The sequence below is a fragment of the Onychomys torridus genome, chromosome 16, assembly GCF_903995425.1.
Source record: "Onychomys torridus chromosome 16, mOncTor1.1, whole genome shotgun sequence".
Taxonomy (NCBI): domain Eukaryota; kingdom Metazoa; phylum Chordata; class Mammalia; order Rodentia; family Cricetidae; genus Onychomys; species Onychomys torridus.
Genome location: NC_050458.1, coordinates 67,854,120 through 67,873,691, shown reverse-complemented (window position 1 = coordinate 67,873,691; position 19,572 = coordinate 67,854,120).

The following is a 19,572-nucleotide window of genomic DNA, read 5'->3' as shown; positions in this document are numbered from 1 at the left end:
CAGAATGCTGTGTGTGTGTGTGTGTGTGTGTGTGTGTGTGTATGTGTGTGTGTGTGTGCAGCGTGTTGTTTGCTCTAGGAGGAGGCCTGACTCCTTTGAATTGTTATGCAGGGGCTTTAAGGTAGCAGGCATCGGTGGGTACACATGTGTGTGCACTGTTAGATATGAGTGCCTGCGCTTGTGGTGTGTGTGTGTGTGTGTGTGTGTGTGTGTGTGTGTGTGTCCCCACCCCTGGTATGTGGGGCAGGCAGGCCTCTCTCTGGGCCAGGCTACAGCCCCCTAAACCCAGTCAACAAATCTCTAACAATCATAATAACAATAAATAACATAATAAAAAACAGTAATTAACAGCCCCTCTTTAGTAGGATAGCAATAAAATACCAAAGGGGATAGTTTGAAGAGGGGGAAGGGGAAGGAAGGAATCACCACTACAGACAAGGAAGGCAGGAAGTTAGTTTCTTGAAATACTCTGAAGGGTCTGGGTCTGGGACCCCTTCTCTCCAGACTGGGTCATCTTACTGGAGAACTGGAGGAAGATCTGGAAGCCACTCATTTCTGCTCGCTTGCTTTGTGCAAGCAGAAAGGGGACCCTCACACACATGTGGGTGGTTAGTGGCTTTGGGGCTCTCTAGGAGCCCCTGCTTTAAAGAGGAGGCCAAACGTGCAGGGTCAGTCCGAGGGCCAGAGATGGATGAGGCGTTAGCCGAAGCCGGTGGGGCCATTGGGATGCAGCCGCGCGAGGGGGGAGAGCAGCCGAGAGGGAAACAGAAAAAATATTTATGGCCGCCGGACCGGGAAGAGCCGCTGCTGAGGAGGGAACTCCTTCAGACAGCTCCCCGGGAAGCTCTCTTCTTAGAGCCTTTTTCAAAAAGTACAGAGAGCTGAGGCGCCTAGAATTTTTCTTTCCCCGAACTTGGAGTCAAGTGATTTCCATAAAGGAAGCGAGGACCGAGTCTGGATTCCTGCTATGTCTACCTCATTCTCTCCAGGTACAGCTTTCTGATCATTTTAATAATTGATTAATTAGGGGGACGCGGGAGTCAGAGGTGTAGGGATAAGAAACTCGCGGGAAAGGAAGCCGCCCCACAGTTTCGGGTCTAACGAAAGACAACTGTGCTGAGGAAAGGATCAAAAAGGAAAAATATAACAACACACACTAGTCAACTTTTTAAAGGGCGAAAAAGAAACGATAAGGTGTGACCAGGAAGCAGGAGAACTCAAAGACCGGAGTCACAAAACCTGCGCAGAGGTTTGGATTCTTTTTCAACAGCCAGTGACCCGTTCGGTCTGAAAAGAGCTGGAGAGTGCGCGAAGCACTGAGTCACACGCCAAGACTAAAGAATCCTTCCTGCCTTCCTCGAAGCTGTGGGACACCAGGAAGTGGATCCTGCGACAGTCAACCCCACAAAGTAGCTACGGAGCAAAATAAAACAAAAACAAAACAGGTCGAAGCCAGAGCTGTGCGCGGGGCTCAGAGAAAGGCCCAGACCTCAAATCGCAGGCAGCGGCTGCTTGCCGAAGCGGCCAGGCAAGGATGGAGCCCGGATTGCTCAAACCTCAACCTGGGGGACCCTTAGGCTCAAGGAGCTCCCAGGCCGCTTGGGGATTCCCTAATGAAAGGGTTTGGGGCCCACGAGATGGCTAACGGACTCAAGCCAGCTTTCTGCCTTTTAATTTTTTCTCTCAGGCCTCTCCGCCTGCCCGGGGAGATTGATCCAGGGGCTTCCGTGCTGTGTTGGGAGCCGACACAGCCTCCCACCCACTGCTGGGCTCCCTAAAGTCCAGAGACTTCTTTCTGACCCTCCATGGCGGGGTACCATTACCCCAGCACTTTTCTGCCCTGTGTGGTGTGGCTCTCTTCAGCAATGTCTTACACAGAAGAAAAAACAGCTTGGAACCATGTTTACATCTAGTTCTACGGATCCATTCACATCTGGAGAGTTTATTTATAACTCCCTCTATAACTCTCTCTGTTCGGAGGCACCGGTGGCTCTATTGACAGATGGATGTCTACAAAATATTGCTCTACCTCTAACCATACCTAAATGTGCTGTAGTTGTGTTTACAGATTTATGCTTGAGGAAAATATAATTATTTCCATTGTATTTGTGCATATACAACAGTTACAGAAGCAGATTTATATACGGGAAAATATATGACTCTCTTACAGCCATCCAGCTTTATGGACATTTGATATCCTGACAGATTTATATCTCTGAGCAGCTATATAGATAAATGTATATTGTTAGAATTATGTATCAGGAGATATATACTTATTGATTGTGATACAGAGTAGTTAGAGCATCCACTTAGAGCCGTATATGGCTGTGGGGATATTTCTATATTATTATCACTATATATAGGCATATCTATTTATAACCACATAGTTATAAAAATAGACATAAGTAATTATACTCCTATATGTACATGCTGCTATCTCTTTCTAGACTTTAGAGTTATAGACATTTTTTAATATAACTCTGTAGAGATATGTGTATGTATATAAGACGTAATTATCTCATGATGTGTGTGCATTGGGACTTAGGCCAGTCTATCTCTGAACAGGCATATTTATGTGTAGAGGCTGGAGACACTTGTTTGCTCAGATAACTACAGAGGGCTGACTAGAAAGCTAGGAACCTAGCTAGCAGAGTTTTTTCCTGAGGGAGGTTGGAGTTACAAAAGGGTCAACAGCCTAGAAGTGCCCAGGAGGAGAGAAAATGGAGGGTAATTGGAGCTCAGTTCAAACAATCTGAGAGGAAGGAGGTAAACATCTAACATTCACCAGAAGGTGAAAGCAGGTTAGTGGGGGGCTAGCATAGACAGATGTGGCCTAGGACTTACAGAATGGGGGCAGCGAACATTCTACCTTCCTACCCAGTGGCCCTTTAACCAGAGGAGCTGGAAGCCCCTTTGGCTCTGCTGTGGGTACACTAAACGCTGGCCACTCTCTTGCCTCCGGCTTCAGAGCCTTTCAGAGTGGCCTTGAAAAGTGCGAGGAGGCACTAAGTCAGAAAGAAGGTGCCTCCCACCCCGATTTCTGGAAACAAAGCCAGAGGTCTAGGAAAACCTAGTGAAGGATAATTTGCTTCACCCTCTCCTGGGTCTCCTGGGCTCAGGGTGAGTGGCTGGGACGGGAGCCCCCATGGTTCTAGAGGTGAACTTTACAGGATGGGCCTGCTCTGAAAGGTCTGGAGAATGCCTCCATACTCCCTGCTCTCCACCTTGGCTTCAGCAGACGAATTCTGCCTGGTCACTCCAGTCTCTGGCATTCTTTGTACTAGGAATCCTCTGGCCCTGGGATCAGAGGGGCCTCCAGCTCCCTAAGAGCCCTGTGTTGGCCCTTTTTGGAAGAGGCAAGCCTCTAGGCCTCACTTTTCCATTCACATGGTCACAGGCACACTGCCTTTCTGCCAACCTCCTTCCAGGTACCACTGAGTCAAGACTCCACAACTCTTCTCCTGCCACCAGCTATCCCGAGGGAAAAGATACTCACACCCAATTCATTTTTTTAAAATCCATAGTCACAGATGTCTTCCCCGAAGGTGTGGAAGAAGTCTTCCAGAACTAAAATGGAACAGCCAGTCTTGCTTCCAAAATCTCTAGGGTGCTGGGAAGACGGTGGAGCTCCCTAGGCTGAGTAACCTCAGCACGACTCTGCCCACAGGACTGGGAACCAGTCCAAGGCAGGCCTACTGTATCTTGCTGGCAGAGTTCTTGTTCAATACATGCTCACTGAGGTACACAGAATGCAATCCACCCAAAAAGCTCATCACTGCTCTGCACCCCACTGTGGCCATGATGGCTTAGTTGGCACCCAGCACCAGGCCAAAGGCAACCTAGTTAGGCTTGCTTGGGTGAGGGGGGAGTAGTGGGTAGCTTCTGAGGGAGAGGCCCAAGTCCAGAATCAGGGATGAGGCATCCAGAGCCAGGAAATTGGGTTACCAAGGCAGGCCCTGTCTCCCCAGTGTCCCTTTCCTCCTAAACCTCAGCCTCCTGGCTCCACAGCCGCCTATATGCATAAAATATAAATATAAAGCAAGACACTGGCTGGGATGGAACCGCTTGTCCTGAGGGGCTCAATGGGGAGCCACCACTGATCCATTAAGAAATACACAAATACAGGAAAATAAATCAGTACAAGACAGGCTGGCTAAAGGAAAGGCCTTGCTTTATGCCTCAGCCCTGCTCCAAGGATACGGAGCAGATCAAGTGTATGTTTAAAAATATTAATGGTTAAAAGACAAATACCTTTTCTTACATTAAAAAGCTCACTTTTTGATGCAGAAATGTCTTCTAATTGTATTGTTTCATGTATTTATTCTTTTAGGGTTGTCATTTTTTTTCCTTTTTGGTTCTGTAAGGTAGTTCCTTTTGAGAGACACTATCAGTGAATGGGAAGAGATGGGTAGATTTAGCGTTCAGCCATCTAGCCCATCTAGTGAAGGGCCATCTTCAGGGGAGAGCCATCCTTCCCCTCTCCCACTAAAGCTCAGAGTAGGCGTGGGGGGTAGGGAGGACTCTCTGGGACTTCCCTTTTCTTCTTAAAACTCCTTGAAGGCACCCACCATGTGTTTAAACAAAGGGCTGAGGTCCTGGATCCCATTCTCAAACCTAAGTCTCTCGCTCTCCCCACCCCATCCTCAAACCTAGGTTGCTAAAGCCCCCAGAAGGCTACCTGTCCATAAATGAATGCAGGGAGGGAGAAATAGGAAGTGCCACATTTGTGTGTTTGTCTGAGTTCCCAGGATGGGATGGATGGACATTCATTGTAAACATTGGAACCCTGAGGTACTAATAAGACGGTAATAAGGACTGCCTCAGCCTGAAAGCCAAATGCCAAGAAACAGTGGTCCTGTGATTGAATTCAGAGAGTGCTTGTCCCTTTACCTGGGCGGGAGTGGCTATTGACTGTATCTGGGTCCCAGAACTCTGGGAAACTGACAAAAATGATTTTTCTCTCTCACTAGCAAAATGCACTAGCACATAGTGTCCTTGGCAGTCACTGGGATGACATGGATTCCTGGAAGCTGTGACTTTTAGATCGAAAACTCCCTAGCTAGTAAAATCTCCCTTCTTTCTGTACCTCCCCCTCTCCCCTTCAGGGCTTTGCTTGGGGCAAGGAGGTGGGGTGTCAACAATTCCTTCTCCTTCCCTGGGATAGCCGACCATTCTCCACAGGCCCTTTCCCTCTCTCTTTGCTAGAACAGGCACCAAGCAGAGGCCTGGCCAGTTTCTGTGGAAACAAGGAGAGAAGCTGTTAACTGAAGACTGGTCTATACGGTCCAATTACTCAACTGATTCCTGAGGTGGAGGAGTGCCTGGGGGCATATTGGCCGCGGTAGAGGCCTAGCTGCAGGGGAACCAATTCCCATCTCTAGTGGAAACTCCGATGCCAGGGGCAAGTTGCAATCGCTATAATAATAGTCATAATAATAACAATAATAATTTATTTAGCATATCATTAGATGTGTATTTACTGTTTTCCCTCTGCTTTTTCACAAGTGTCTCCTAAGGAATTCTCACAACACCCAGGGGAACCAATAATAAGCTAATTACCACCCTTCAGCTCCTTCTCTTCCCTTCCACAAAGTTACCCTCTCAGAGCATCTGCAGAACTCCCTCTTGTGTTTTATACCTGCCTAACATGTTCTCCCTACTCCCATTTCCTCTCTCCCATTTGGGGTGGGGGCCATTCCCACAATTCAGGAGGAAGGGTTGGGAAGGGGAAAGGTTGAGGCCCAGAGACATCCACTTTTCTATGTTTTTTAAAATTAATATTGTTTCCCTGTTATTGCAATAGTGGTTGGGAGAAGAAACAATTCCTTACTCCTCTGGATGCTCTTTTTAGGGAGAAGGCTTGTGCTGCTATGATGTGAAGATGGGGAGAGCAGGTAATCATCCCTGCAAAGGAAACATCCACAAAGTGCCTTTCAGGTTTTCAGGTCAGACCTCAGCCCTGCCAGATCCCACATGCCTTATTGTTTTCTTCTTGTAACGGAAAGGAAGGAAAGAGCAGAGGGAAGAAGAAAGCAGGAAAGAGGAAGAAGAGAGAGGAGTGTGTGTGTGCGCCTCCATGCGATTGCAAGTGCTTGTACCCATGTGTGTGCCCGTGCTGGTGCACGTGTGCGTATGTGTATGTTTCCTTGCCGGGGACACAATATAAATATTTTTCCTGAGTACATAATCACAAGAGTGGCTATCCCATCACAATGCTGAGGACCAAACCCAAGTTCTCATATATGTTAGACAAGTACTCTACCACAAAGCTCTGTCCTTAGCTCCAGATTATACTTTTAGAATATTAATTTCTTCAAGGCATGATGGTTCATATTCCTAATCCCAGCACTCAGAAGGCTGAAGCAGGGACACTGGGCTACAAAGTGGGACCCTGTCTCAGCAACGCCCCCATAATAAAACATTAATATATTTGCATTGTAGAATATAAACTTGTGTCTTTTCAGAGATTATAATGAAGACACAGAGCAGACACATGCTCTTGGGAGATGGGTTCTGACTGGACTTTTGGACCAGTTAGGGAACTCCTGAAGTCCCAGCATGCTCTCTTATTCATTTCATTGACCCCTGCCAGGTGGAGACTGTAGCTGCTGTCATAAGCGGTTCAGCAGAAACTGTGCTACCTAGCTAGGTCCCTGAGCCCCAGGCTGCTGCTGAGACTTCCTGGTCTCCAGGATCAGCCCCTACCTACCCAAGAACACAATCATACCCTGGGAAGAAGCCAGGCCAGGCTGAAAATCACAAGAGCCAGGTGGAGTCAATATCAAGTTAGAATCAAATCGGCATCCCCGAAATCACAGGGGAGTGGCATGCCTGGCTTTCTTGGTGGGTCCTATTCCCATTTGGTGTCTTTTTTCTGTTTTATTTCCCTAAACCTTTCTGCTGTCCATGCATTTCACTGCATGCTTCCTGGACAGTAGAAGTCTGTGCTCTGGCCCTTTAATAACCCAAGTCCTACTCAAAGTTATTTGTCCTGAGTCCCAGCCTCTTCTTTTCCACTGGTTAAAAGCCAGATTGCCAGATTAGGAAACCTTCACTAAAGTGTTGACACATATTCTCCTAGGCAATTTTTTTTTCTTTTTTCTAAAAGTCCTCAGAAGCCATCGCCCAGGAGGAGGGAAATGGTTACAATGATGGAATTTCATACCCATGTGACAGAAGCCATTATTAAAATATTTTTAACTGAAAATAATTTTTTCATATACTATATTTGAGTGAGGGTAGTTTATGATTTTCCTTAAATCATAGCCACCCATCTTGTCTGTGAGTTAACTCAGAGATTTCCAGGTTACCTGGAAAGGTACAGAACTTTCTGTTTCTTTGATTACCAGATCTCAAAAGGTAAAATTAAGTTGCCTAGACTCATCCAGGTAAAAAAGACTACACATTACTTGACCAGGAATTCTACTTTATTCTGTTCACAGCGGTCATTTATTCTATAATTTAGTTTCAAATTACAGTTAGTGTTATTGCAGCTCCCTCAACACTTACAACAGTAACAGCTTCCATCTACAAAGATTGCTATATGCTAGATGCCTTATGCTGTATTGATGAAGATATGTAATCTCAGAAGGTCAGGTCACCTGCTCAAGGTCACATGGTGGGACTTGAACCCTGGTTATATGTTTCTCCATCTGCTGTGTTTTAACACTTACAAATCTTGCTTTATGAATTACATAAAATGCCAATAATCATGGGAATGCAATAGATTTCTTTTGTCCAAAAATACTTTTACATTCTGTGGGCATGTCCAAAGGGTTCCAGGAGACTTTTTTTTTTTCCTTTTTTTTTTTTTTTTTTTTTTTTTTAGTATGGTTTCTCTGTGTAGCCCTGGCCATCCTGGAACTCCCTCTGTAGACCAGGCTGGCCTCAAACTCAGAAATTGCCCTGCCTCTGCCTCCTAAGTGCCGAGATTAAAGGTGCGCACCACCACCACCTGGCTCCAGGAGGCATTTGTATACTAGACTCTCGGTGGCTGCCCAGGCACATGCATACTGTGGAACTCTTGGCTTCCCTGAATTCTGTTTTACCACAGCCCCTGTCATTTTTCAGCCTGATCACTACTGTAACCACTTTGAACCCACCCCGTCCTCAGACATAGAATACACCCATAATTGCAGGCATGTGTTTTCTAGGGGATTCCCTGAATTCTCACTTCCTCCTCTGAGCTCTGCTTCCCCACAAAGGGTCAGCTGGTAAAACTAACGATTGATCTTCAGCGTCCCTACCCCCACCCCTACCCCAGCACTACTTTTCTGACTCTATCCTTGTTTGATAAACTACCCCAGTGGTGCAGTTGTATTTTAAAGATGGGATCTGCAGAGAGCTGTACTTAACACCATGTGCTCTAATGGTGGAACTTAAGGCATTTCAGTGGCAGGATAATTGGGGAGGGGGAAGCAGAGCTTTCCCAGAGGTTTTAAATGCATCGCTCATAAGGCTGATCCTGTATCTCATTATCCAGGAACTTCAGATGAAAGCAACAAAATTGGATCCCTTTATTCTTCTATTTGAAGCTAAGCAGATAGTGAGCTGCTCTTTCTGTTTTCACCTGGTTGCTGGCATCACACAGACACACTGACCCCCAGCTGCCCACCCCATCTTCCCTGGCCTCTCTCTCCAGAGAGCAGGGTCCTTAAGGGAAACAGCTCCCCATGGTGTGTCCGCAGAAGCCCTGTAGAAAAGGTTGAGTCCTCAAATGAGGAGACACCACAGCAAACACCCTACTCCCCAACCCCCAACCAACTCTGGAATGAAGATGGAGAGTTTTCTGTGCCTGGTTTGGTTCACAGAGACACATAGTCCATCATTTGATTTGCTACAAAGAGTATTCCTTCTCCCTGCCCCCCAGCATCCTCCCGTCTCTGCTTAAATCTCAGAGCTGGGAGGATCTTCACAATGCCTTATCAAACCACCTCACTGTGAAGGAAGGGAAACTGAGGCTCAGACCAAGGCCAGAATTCACGAGCTCTGATCTAATAAGTCCTCTTGAAAGCTCTCCCCTGAAGATGCTTTTCTTTGCTTTTCGGCTGGATAGCTTCTGGAATTGTTCCCATCAAACCCCCAAACAGAAACTTGATTTCCACGGCCGAGGAACTGGCACCATCCTAAGCCCACAGGCTCTCATTCCTGGTATGTGCACTTTCAGTCACATGTCACATCATACGGGATACTCCATAATCCCGCCAGAGTCCATCTTTGATTTCTGTGGCTTTAGAAGGCCATTTTCCCGCTGCATCTGTGCTACATTGCACAGAACCTTTCCTAGAGCTGGCTTAAGGTTCCAGGCAGAGGAGAGAGGCAGCTCTTTTGCCTCTGACTCCCCCACTCTCAGACTGAGAAGAAGAAAGGAGACACAAAACCTTGTTGAGCCTCTTTAAGCTTCAAGACAAAAGAACCTGGCTCTGGACACAACTGACCTCCAGCTCAGGCCTGGAGCAGGTGATAGGGTTGAGCTTAGCATAGAGAATTCTGGTTACATTCTAGAAAGAACTTGTCATACTTGACAGTTGCTAGCTACCTGGGTTCTCTCTAAGCATCTCAGATAGGGTCTCACTGAGTTTATTTCAGTCAAATAAGTCTGGTTTAAACCACCTGTGTGTTTTAGTGGCGAGGTGGCTCAGTGGTTAAGAGCACTTGCTGGAATTGCAGAGGAGTCCAGGTTCGGTCTTCAGCATTGCCATGGTGATTCACAGCCATCCTTAAGTCCAGTTCCAGCAGAACCAACAACTTCTTCTGAGCTGTGTGGGTACCAGATGTGTGCATAGTACACATAAATACATGTATGCAAAAACACTCACAGACATAAGAAATAAAATAAGTAGTTCTAAAAAATAGCCTGTCTAGCTACAGGGCCTTCCTCGGGGTTTGTTCTACCTTCCATTGCCCTTGACACTAAGAAGTGTTTTTTAACCTCTCGTTGAAGCTAAATAGATTTGGAATCCCAGCTATTTGAGAGACTGAAGCACTAAGTTCAAGGTCTGCCTAAATTACAGAGTGAGTTGAAAGCCAGCCTGGGCAACTTAGTGAGACACACACATGCTCTTGTCCCTGTCTCAAAAAGTAAAAAAGATGGAGACAGCCCACTGTAAAGCATATGCCTAGCACTCACAGGCCATAGGTCCAATCCTCCAATCTCTAGCAACATAAAGAAAAATACATTTAAAAAATTTTTTGAGACAGGGTCTCCCTATTATGCAGTTCTGGCTGCCCTTGAACTTACTATATAGATCAGGCTGGTCTTGAATAGAGATCTACCTGCTTCTGCCTTCCAAGTACTGGGATTAAAGGCACATACCACCACACTTGTCTTAATTTAAAAAATGAAGGAATAAACAACAAATTCCCAGCCCTAGGAAACAAATAAGAATTGACTATTTCAGAAGTCAAATTCACTCAATCGATCAGTTTAATGTGGGCACACTGACATTGTGACTGGGAGCCTAAGGCCATGGTATCAGTTATGGGATCAGCTCTATCCCTTCAAAACTCATATGTCGAATTCCTAATTTTTTTATAGAGATTTATTTATTTTATGTGCATTGGTGTTTGGCCTGCATGTGTGTCCATGTGAGGGTGCCAGATTCCCTGGAACTAGAGACAGCCATGAACTGCCATGTGGGTGCTGGGAATCGAACCTCTGGAAGAGCAGCCAGTGCTCTTAACTGCTGAGCCATCTCTTCAGCCCAAATTCCTAATTTACAGTGCTTGCAAATGTGCCTGTGGTTTGTGATGAGGTCGTTGATTTCAAATGAGATCCTAAAGGTGGATCCTCCATCCAGGATGGACTGTGTCCTTATTAGAAGAGGCTAGTTCATATACATACACTGAGTGATGACTGAAGGGTGTGCCAGTCACCTCTGATCCAGGGAAAGGGACCTTAGGAGAGACCAACAGTGCTAACACCTTGATCTTGGACATCAAGCCTCCAGGACTGGAGGAACTACATTTCTGTTGTTCAAGTCCCTCAGCCTGTGGTGGTCTGTTACCAAAGAAACCTGACACAGTCTCTAAATGTGTGTAGGCCATGTGCTTGTTCTGACATCTTTGAAGAGTCACTTAAAACTCGCCAAGTTCAGCTTCTCTACAAGGTTTCTAAAGTCCTTTCAAACTTTCTATTCTGTGATGTTAGCTCCAGATACACTAAATGATCACATGATCACATACTCATGTGCTCACAGACATAACCTCTGCCGATGCTTTAATGCTTCCAAATACAAGTCACTGATACAACCGTCCCCTTTCCCAATGCTAGTAGAGGTCCAGGGTCCAAGCACAGTTAGGTCCTGCAACTATCAGATGCTGTTCTTGCATCTCTCAAAAATGGGTTTAAAGGGGCTTGTGAGAGGGCTCAGTGAGCAAAGAGGTGCTTGCTGCCAAGCCTGACTACCTGAGGCCGGTCCCTGAAATCTACATGGTGGAAGGACAGAACCACCTTCCTCAAGTTGTCCTCTGACCTCCACATACATGCACACACCCATGTATATACGCACAAAATACAAAGATTGGCTGAAAAGAAAACCTTTTAGTTAGTTGGCTGATGTGCAACACAGTGACAGCTGGTCTTACTGGCTTATCACCCTTCAATCTGTGGATCTTATTTTCAGCACTGTTGGTTCCTATCTAACCTTTCTGACTAAGAGTCAATCACTCTGACTACGCAAGGCCTAGTCAACGACCCAGTCCAGCTATTCCATCACCTTTTTTTCTCTCTCTCTTTGGCTTTTCAAAACAGGATTCCTTTATGTGACAGCCTGACTGTCCTGGAACTCACTTTATAGACCAGGCTGGACTCAGACTCACAGAGATTCCCCTGCCTCTGCCTCCCCAGTGCTGGAATTAAAGGCATGCACCACCACTGCCCAGCCCCTTTATTCTTGTAATTAATTGGTACATTCACTTCAAAAAATTGGCCCCAGACAAATGACATAGCCTCACTTTGTCCCAATGAAAGGGGCCATTTATAAGATGCCAAAGCACCCTCTTGGGTCAGTCTAGCCCACAGCTGAAGTGTAGTGCCGGCAAAACGACATTCCCTTGACTGACTTGAGGCCTGTGTGTGGATCATGTCCTTCCCACCTTCACCTAGCTGACTCTGGTCTTGAAGGATGCCATATGCACGTACTCATGTACTCATGGCACATACCATACCACACATGCCATTCTCATCTCTGCCTCCAGAGAGAGGCCTGAGGGATAAAGCGTGTGTACTGTCAAGAGCAGTGGGAAGGCCATAGGAAACATGAATAGCAGAACAAATTAAAAAGACTCAGAAACATAAAGAAATACTGTTTTCTTATGGTCAGGGAAATACAACTTGTATTACTAGGTATCACAAAGAATAGAAACCTTTACACTGTTAGGAATATTAAAAGACTGTTCACCCCCACCACCACACACACACACTCATGCATGCCTCAGAGTGTAGCTTTGGTCAAAATTGGCCCACTTCATGATACACAGAGAACAGGGCTTGGTTCCAGTGTATGTGCATGCCTTCGGCTTTCACATTTGGTTCCAGGACTGGTATGCTTATATCCTCACATATACTTGTGTCCCTGGGTGCTTGGGTTTGTATCTCACTGAGTTTCTGGTGGACACGTGTATATTTGTATCAGTCTCTCAGACTTTGTGTGCATTTGAGCAGGTGTGCTTTTCTGTGCCTTGTCTCCTTTTGGGTATTGGTGTGAAGATGCTATTACATGTAGGGGCCATTAACACTGAGGTGACTTAAGACATTTTGGCAAACCAAGGAAGAAATCTGATGCTGAAGCAAATGACTGGGCAAGCCCTTTGCTCAGATTCTTGCTGGCTCAAGTACTATTTTCTTCCAGGTTGAGCTCTGCAGTATCTTCCAAGAGCTCCTTTTGGCACCCCCCATATCTGAACCTCCAGGGTCTCCTCTCAGCCCATTTTTAATAGACCCAGTGAGGAAAGGGAAGGAGCTGGTGGCTGTCTGGGCTTTAAAGATGGAGACAAACATGGAAATGTCATCCTTTTCCCACTGTTTCCATTTTCTCTTATTGACATTTATTAGCTCTAAGCATGGCACAGGGGAGCTAGCTGCTCTGCATTTTCTACACCATTTTTACTCTTTAAAGTCAAAGAATTTTCCTAAAAAATTTGGTGGATATCATAATCATATTGTATCCTGTTGCAAAAAAAAATCTTTTAAGATACTCAGTAGAAGTACTTTCAAAAGAAATGATATGATGTCTGGGATTTGCTTCAAAATGTATGTGGCAGTGCGAGGTAGCGGAAGAGACAAAGCTAGGTTGGTTGTGGGCAGGCCATTATTGAAATGAAGAGTTGGTGGCAAGTGTCTAATTATATTATTTTCCCTACAGTTTTGTCTGGACTCTTCTGTAAGAGAAATGAATCATATTCAGTTGGGACTCTCCTACTATCTTGAGAAGCTATGGAAACTCTAATTACCCCTGCCCCTTCAGGTAGATGAGAAAGTGGAAGCTCTTACCCTGCAAGAGATTTGCTCAAGGCAACTGGAGCAGAAAGCTTGGCTGGATTCAGGACTGACTTCTACTGAGGGCTGTTCTCATTGTACATAAACATGAGCTTCTGAGCTTCATGAGAGCATAAAAGATGCAAAAGATACACTATAAACACCGTCCATACTAGCAAAAGGACAGAGACTCCAGTTGCTCATGAATTTCATGGGGCTTACCTAAGCAGGTATATGGATACCTGAGGGGTCCATTCACACAGATATGATTGCCTGAGTGGCACAGCTGTAGGCCATGTAAGTGGGAAAAGCATCTCAAACACGATGGACAGGAAAGACAATGGAAATCGGATTGCTGTCTCCAAGTGAGCTTGTGCTGTGTGTTCATGTGAAAAGCTGAGCTTTCTATGTAATGTTGTTGAGAATATGCCAGTGGACAGCCTGGGAGAAAAAGGTGTCCCTGAGGTCACACATATCAGTCTGGGACCATAGGCACATGGAGAACTTGTTGAGGAAGGAAAAACATTAGCAGACTGATGCCCTGTACCTCTCAGGAGAGCTGTGACTTAGTATGCAGAAGTAGAAGACATAGTTCTCTCTTTTCATGGATATATTCAAACAATACAAACATCACATACTCCCACAAACGGTTTGCACATTGTGCACATCTGCCTTGCCAAGACATTCTGAACAACTAAGTCTCTGGAGAAAGGGCTGAGATGAGGTGAGCACAGGTCTAGGGCTAGAGAACTGGAGTTCTTTGTTGTTGTTTTGTTTTGTTGAGACAAGATTTCTCTGTGTAGCCTAGCTGTCCTGCAACTCACTCTGTAGGCCAGGCTGGCCTCAAACTCAGAGATCCACCTGCCTCTACCTCACAAGTGCTGGGATTAAAGGTAGCACAACTACCACCCAGCTGGTCCCTGGACTTCTAACACACACACACACACACACACACACACACACACACACACACACAATTTTTAGAGATGGTCTCTTAAATCCAGACTGACCTCAAATTCACTATAGAACTGAGGAGTTTATCTTGAACTCTTGATCCTCCTGCCTCCACCTTTTAAGTGCTGAGTCTCCAAGTATGCACTACCATGCCTGTTTTATGTGGTATTAGGGACTGAACCCAAAGCTTTATGCATACTAGGCAAGCATTCTACCAGAACTGAGCCACATCCCTGCCAGAACTTCTAATAATTTATAAGCTTGTACCAAATACTGGGATCATACATTGAGAACTACCAGGCTAATGAGGATAAGATCTCATCAAGGCAAAGCCAGAGTAGATGGCAAAGCCCAGGCTACTCTGGGTCCTTCTTGCCTCCAGTTGAGGCTCCCATTGCCTCACCATGGCTTCTTGCAACACTTTTAACAACCAGACTCTATGTCCCTCATAAGCAAATAAATGGAACCATTCTGAACATTCAATCAGAGGTCAAGGAATCCAAGTGGATTCGGGCCCTTCCAGTGAAGCACACCCTTGGCCTCCTGAGGCTTGTCTGCCACCTTGCCCCAGACAGAATCTTTCTACATAGCCTTGGCTGTTCTGGAACTCACTATGTAGACCAAACTGGCCTCAAATTCACACAGATCCTCCTGCCTCTGCCACCCAAGTGCTGAGATGAAAGGCATGTGCCACCAAGCCCAGCTTTAGCATCTCTTTTGTCAAATGGAAATTAACCACCTTCTTACCATGTTAAGGCTTAAATGAGATAATGAATCTAATACGGTGCCTGGTCCACAGCAGTTACTTAAGTAGGCACCTGTTAATATAGTAACAGATAACACTCTTGAATGCTTACTATATGCCAAACATAATCCAACTGTTTCTTGAGGATTAATCCATTGATTCCTGCAACACCATAATATCATAGCTAACAGGCTTAGCCCATAGTTATATGGCCCTTGCTGTGTTGCTGTGGTAGTGATTGTTTTTATATTTTTTTAATATTTGTTTATTTTTATGCACATTGGTGTTTTTGCCTGTGTAAGGTGTCCAGTCCCTAGATCTGTAATCACAGACCACCATGTGGGTGTTGGGAATTGAACCTGGGTCCTCTGGAAGAAAGGTCAGTGTTCTTAACTGCTGAGCCATGTCTCTAACCACTAGTGGTGACTGTTTTTAAGGTTTGGCCCAGGAGTATAATATGGGGATTAGAGGGCTAAATAAGCATTTGTGGTTTTTATTTAATTTTAACATTGGGGTAGGGAAGGATTCTGATCTCCTAGACAGTCCTTTGACTCCTGCCTCCTTCCTTGAAGCCACTCCAGGCCTAAGGAGTCAAGTCGGACACAAAGCTGAGTCCTTAGGCCACATGGTTCACAGCATACAGGCAACACAAGTCTCTGTTACCAGGGACATCAGTGGTAAGTGAAAGAATTCACTTCCTAGGTGCCTGGTGAGATGTTATTCCATGTCACCCAAGGCTTCTGTAAACACAGACCACTGACACATATGCTGCCTCCAGCAAAGTTACCTACCCACCATGCATATAAAAACAGAGATGTAAGTGTAGATTGAGCTTTGCAACTATGAATCACATGTTTGAAGGTGTGCCTGTACATAAATATGTGTGTTGGGAGAAAGGACTATGGGGTAATCAATCAGACAAGACCCTCTCCTCTTCATCCCTCTTCAGAACAACAAAGGCCTTTTTGCCATCAAGGAATACCTAATCAGTGTGTGTGTGTGTGTGTGTGTGTGTGTGTGTGTGTGTGTGTGTGGTGTGTGTATGTGTGTGTGGTGTGTGTATGTGTGTGTGTGTGTGTGTGTGTGTGTGTGTGTGTGGTGTTGGTAGGTAGTTCAGCTATCTTGTCACCATGGAAACTGAGGGATAAAGCACTAGGTGCACAAATCTGGGGCTCATGTCCAACTGCTGCTCTTCTAGTGTATAAAGGAGACAAGACTCCATCAGGGCTGAACCTCAGGACAGAGCTGAAGGGAGAGAGAGAAGTTACTTGTTTCCATTGGACATTAGGACAAGGACATTGGTATTATTCTATTTAGGTGCCCTGGGGCTACATAGTTGATTTTGCTAGAGGCAGGTCTATCAGTGCCCAAGAGTTATCTAAACCTACACACAACTAGATTGAGCAAGAGAGGAGAGACTGTCTACTGATACCCAACTATGGCTAATATGATCTCCTCCAAACTTCTGAGACCAGATATTCTCTGAGGATGCAAGTCAGGAAGGAGGCTGTAAAAGGGAGTCATTTTAAAATACTTGTTAATTTTTCTGGAAGACAGAGAGGAGGCCCTCCAGTGTGCAGACTGTGAGCAATGCCTTGGCTTCTTCATTTTAGACTGGAGAATTCTGAATGGGATTGGGGGCTTTCTAATTGCTAAGAAAATTACTTTGCAGCAAAGGGAAGGAAGTAATTAGAAGAAAGAAAGAATTACGATTTGAAGAAAGACAGAAAGAAATGCATGGCCAGGTAGAGAGGTTAGAAAGGCCATGTCCTGTCTAGGGCCAGAATGTGAAGAAGTGCCCAAGGCTGAGCTCACAAAAGCGCAGCAGAGAACAGGCTAGTTAGTTACCTAACAATCCAGTGCCAGACACTCCCGTCTGTCCAAGATTCCTAATTTTGACCTTAATTTAATGGATAATTGTCCCAGTAAGAGAAGGATTGGGTCCTGACAACCAAGACTCCAACTGTACACACCCAGGACCCTCTCTAGCTGGGAGAGTGAAGGGGCATAGTTCTGGCCTCAGAGATCCGAATGGTGGTATATCTGACCTTTTTGCAACTGTTTGAGGTGGAGGGAGGAAGAAAATGAGGAGGAGAGTGTGGGGGGAGGGGCAGGAACAGATGCTTTCAGATCTAAAGAAACAGTTTGGGGAGGGGTGGTGGAGAGGATCAAACAGAAGGGGGGTGGACAGGAAGAAGAACAAAGGTATAGTGGAGATTGGAGGCTCTGCCTTGGAGAAGCGATAAAGGGAGATCTGTGAGATGGCTGAGCCAACATCTGCCCTGCTATAAAACCTTTGCCCAGGGACCATGCGAGAGTGCTCAGATCCGGCTTGAGGTGGCCAGGCCTGGAGGCCTATCCAGGAACCTTTGAACCTCAGCTGTTCCTCCAAAACTGTCACCTTTTGGTTCTTCTTCCTCTACTTTTACAGCTGGGGCAGGGTTCCTAGGAGGGAGTCTAGGGCTGTCGATGATCCCAGAGGATTACTGCAGGAAAAGGAAGGGGTGAAAATATAGGGAAAGGTAGAACACAGCAGGCTCAGAAGACAGAAGACAGTTCAGTAAAGAGAGCTGGAGGCAGCTGGAGGCAGTCACATTCCAAAATTGATTGACACTCTCTGAGACTGAGCCCCACCCCCACCCCCAGGAGGTTCTCAGGTGAGAGGGTGACACCCTACCGTACCTGAGCCAGCTGGGGAAAGTACACCAGAGCTGTCTGTGCCTTCCCCATTCCCCCTTTCCCCAAAGAGCTGACCTCATTCCTCCACCTAGAACCCCAACCCCAATCTGTAATCTTATTCCTGAAATCTGTTCCATCTGAAGGGAAAGACACCGACATGTACAAACTTACAGACACATTGTTGCTCAAAGGAACAGAGTCATACTAAGAGCTTGGCTTATTTCCTTGGTGGGAAGACACCACCCCAACAAGAGCAAACCGGTTTGGGGGACTTGTCCTAAGTGACTCACCTTCCAGTCCCTTATCAACACCCCATCGGCTTTGAGAAAGCTTCCCTTTTTAATAAAAGCCAAATCCTAATCTAGCACGGAGACAAAGCCCACAACATGTAAGCAGCCTGCAGTTCTGACGATGGTTGGTTTGACCGCCTATGACTTTCTGGCAGCCCTGGGTGCCGCTCATATGAGCCCTTCTGCCCTCTCCATGCCCACAAAGATCTTCAAAGGGTCCTAGTTTCTGCTGGTTAACTCGGGGGAAACTATCATTTCTAATGAAAAAAGGAAATATCCTTATTTGGTAGTAGTTAAGTGGTAGCATATTGGTCGAGGAGTAATTGAGAGTCCGCTCAATTCTCCACGAGGTAGCGGGGTGGCTGGGAAAGAAGGTGTGGTAGAGAAAGAAAAGGAGATTGGGATCCGCAGGGTGAGACCTCCAGGCTTCGGAGTTCACCGTGCAGTGAACCCGCCCAGCCCGCCCGGCAGCCTGCGCTCCCCACCCCGAGCCCTATTGTCCGCAGCCAGAGCTGGGGGTCGTGACCTAGGCGAAGGCGACACAGCGCCCAGGACAGACACGGCCTGGAGCCCAGAGCAGCCCTTGTCCAGCTTGGCCCCATTTCCCCATTTCTCCAACCTGAGACCCCCGCCCTCGGGCGGTCCAGAGAAAAGAAGCTGCCCTCTCCCGCCATCCCCAACAGAAACAGTCGCTTTTTTGCCAGATTCTTTTGCGCAGGGCTTCCCAGGCTGCCAGAGGCTGGGAGTGAGAAGCTAGGGTCTGGCCGGTGGTTTGGCGTGCACACATTCTGTTTCAGGGTGTTTGCACCCCCATCACCACCACCACCAAATTCAAATATACTTTCCTCTCCCAGTCTCTAAACTGGGACTGGGAAATGAGGGAGTCCGAAACAAACAAGGAAGTGAGCCGACACTGCCTTTGCTTACCCCTGGAGCAGGAGGAGCAGAGCCCGGAGGACGCGACAAATTTGAGGGTCTAGCAATCGATGAGGGGAACTGGACATTTAAAATGATTCCTCCCTTTTACTGGACTCTGTAACACTGTCTCCCTCCCTGATCCTTTCCCTGCTTTCCTTCGGAATCTTTCTCGGCCTGGCGGGAAGCGGAGCGCTTCGGCCTTTCTCACAGTTTGCATGGATGTATGTTTCCTTGGTTCCTGTGTGGTGAGAAGATGCAGAGCTGACTGACACCAAAGAGAGCAGGATAGGGTAGGGGGGCGCCCACCCTACCTGAGAAATAGAGGGAGAGCCGGTCTGACTCCCGGCCTCGGGAAGCCAGGGAAGCCTATTGGCAAACCTCCTTCCCTCTGGCCTTAGTTTTTGCCTGCTTTCTAAGCCTCAAAGAGAATGGCACTCCCTGACGGGCAGGTGTGCAAGGCTTCAAAAAGTCTAGCTCAAATAGTGAATCCCATCTTTTTAATTCTCAAG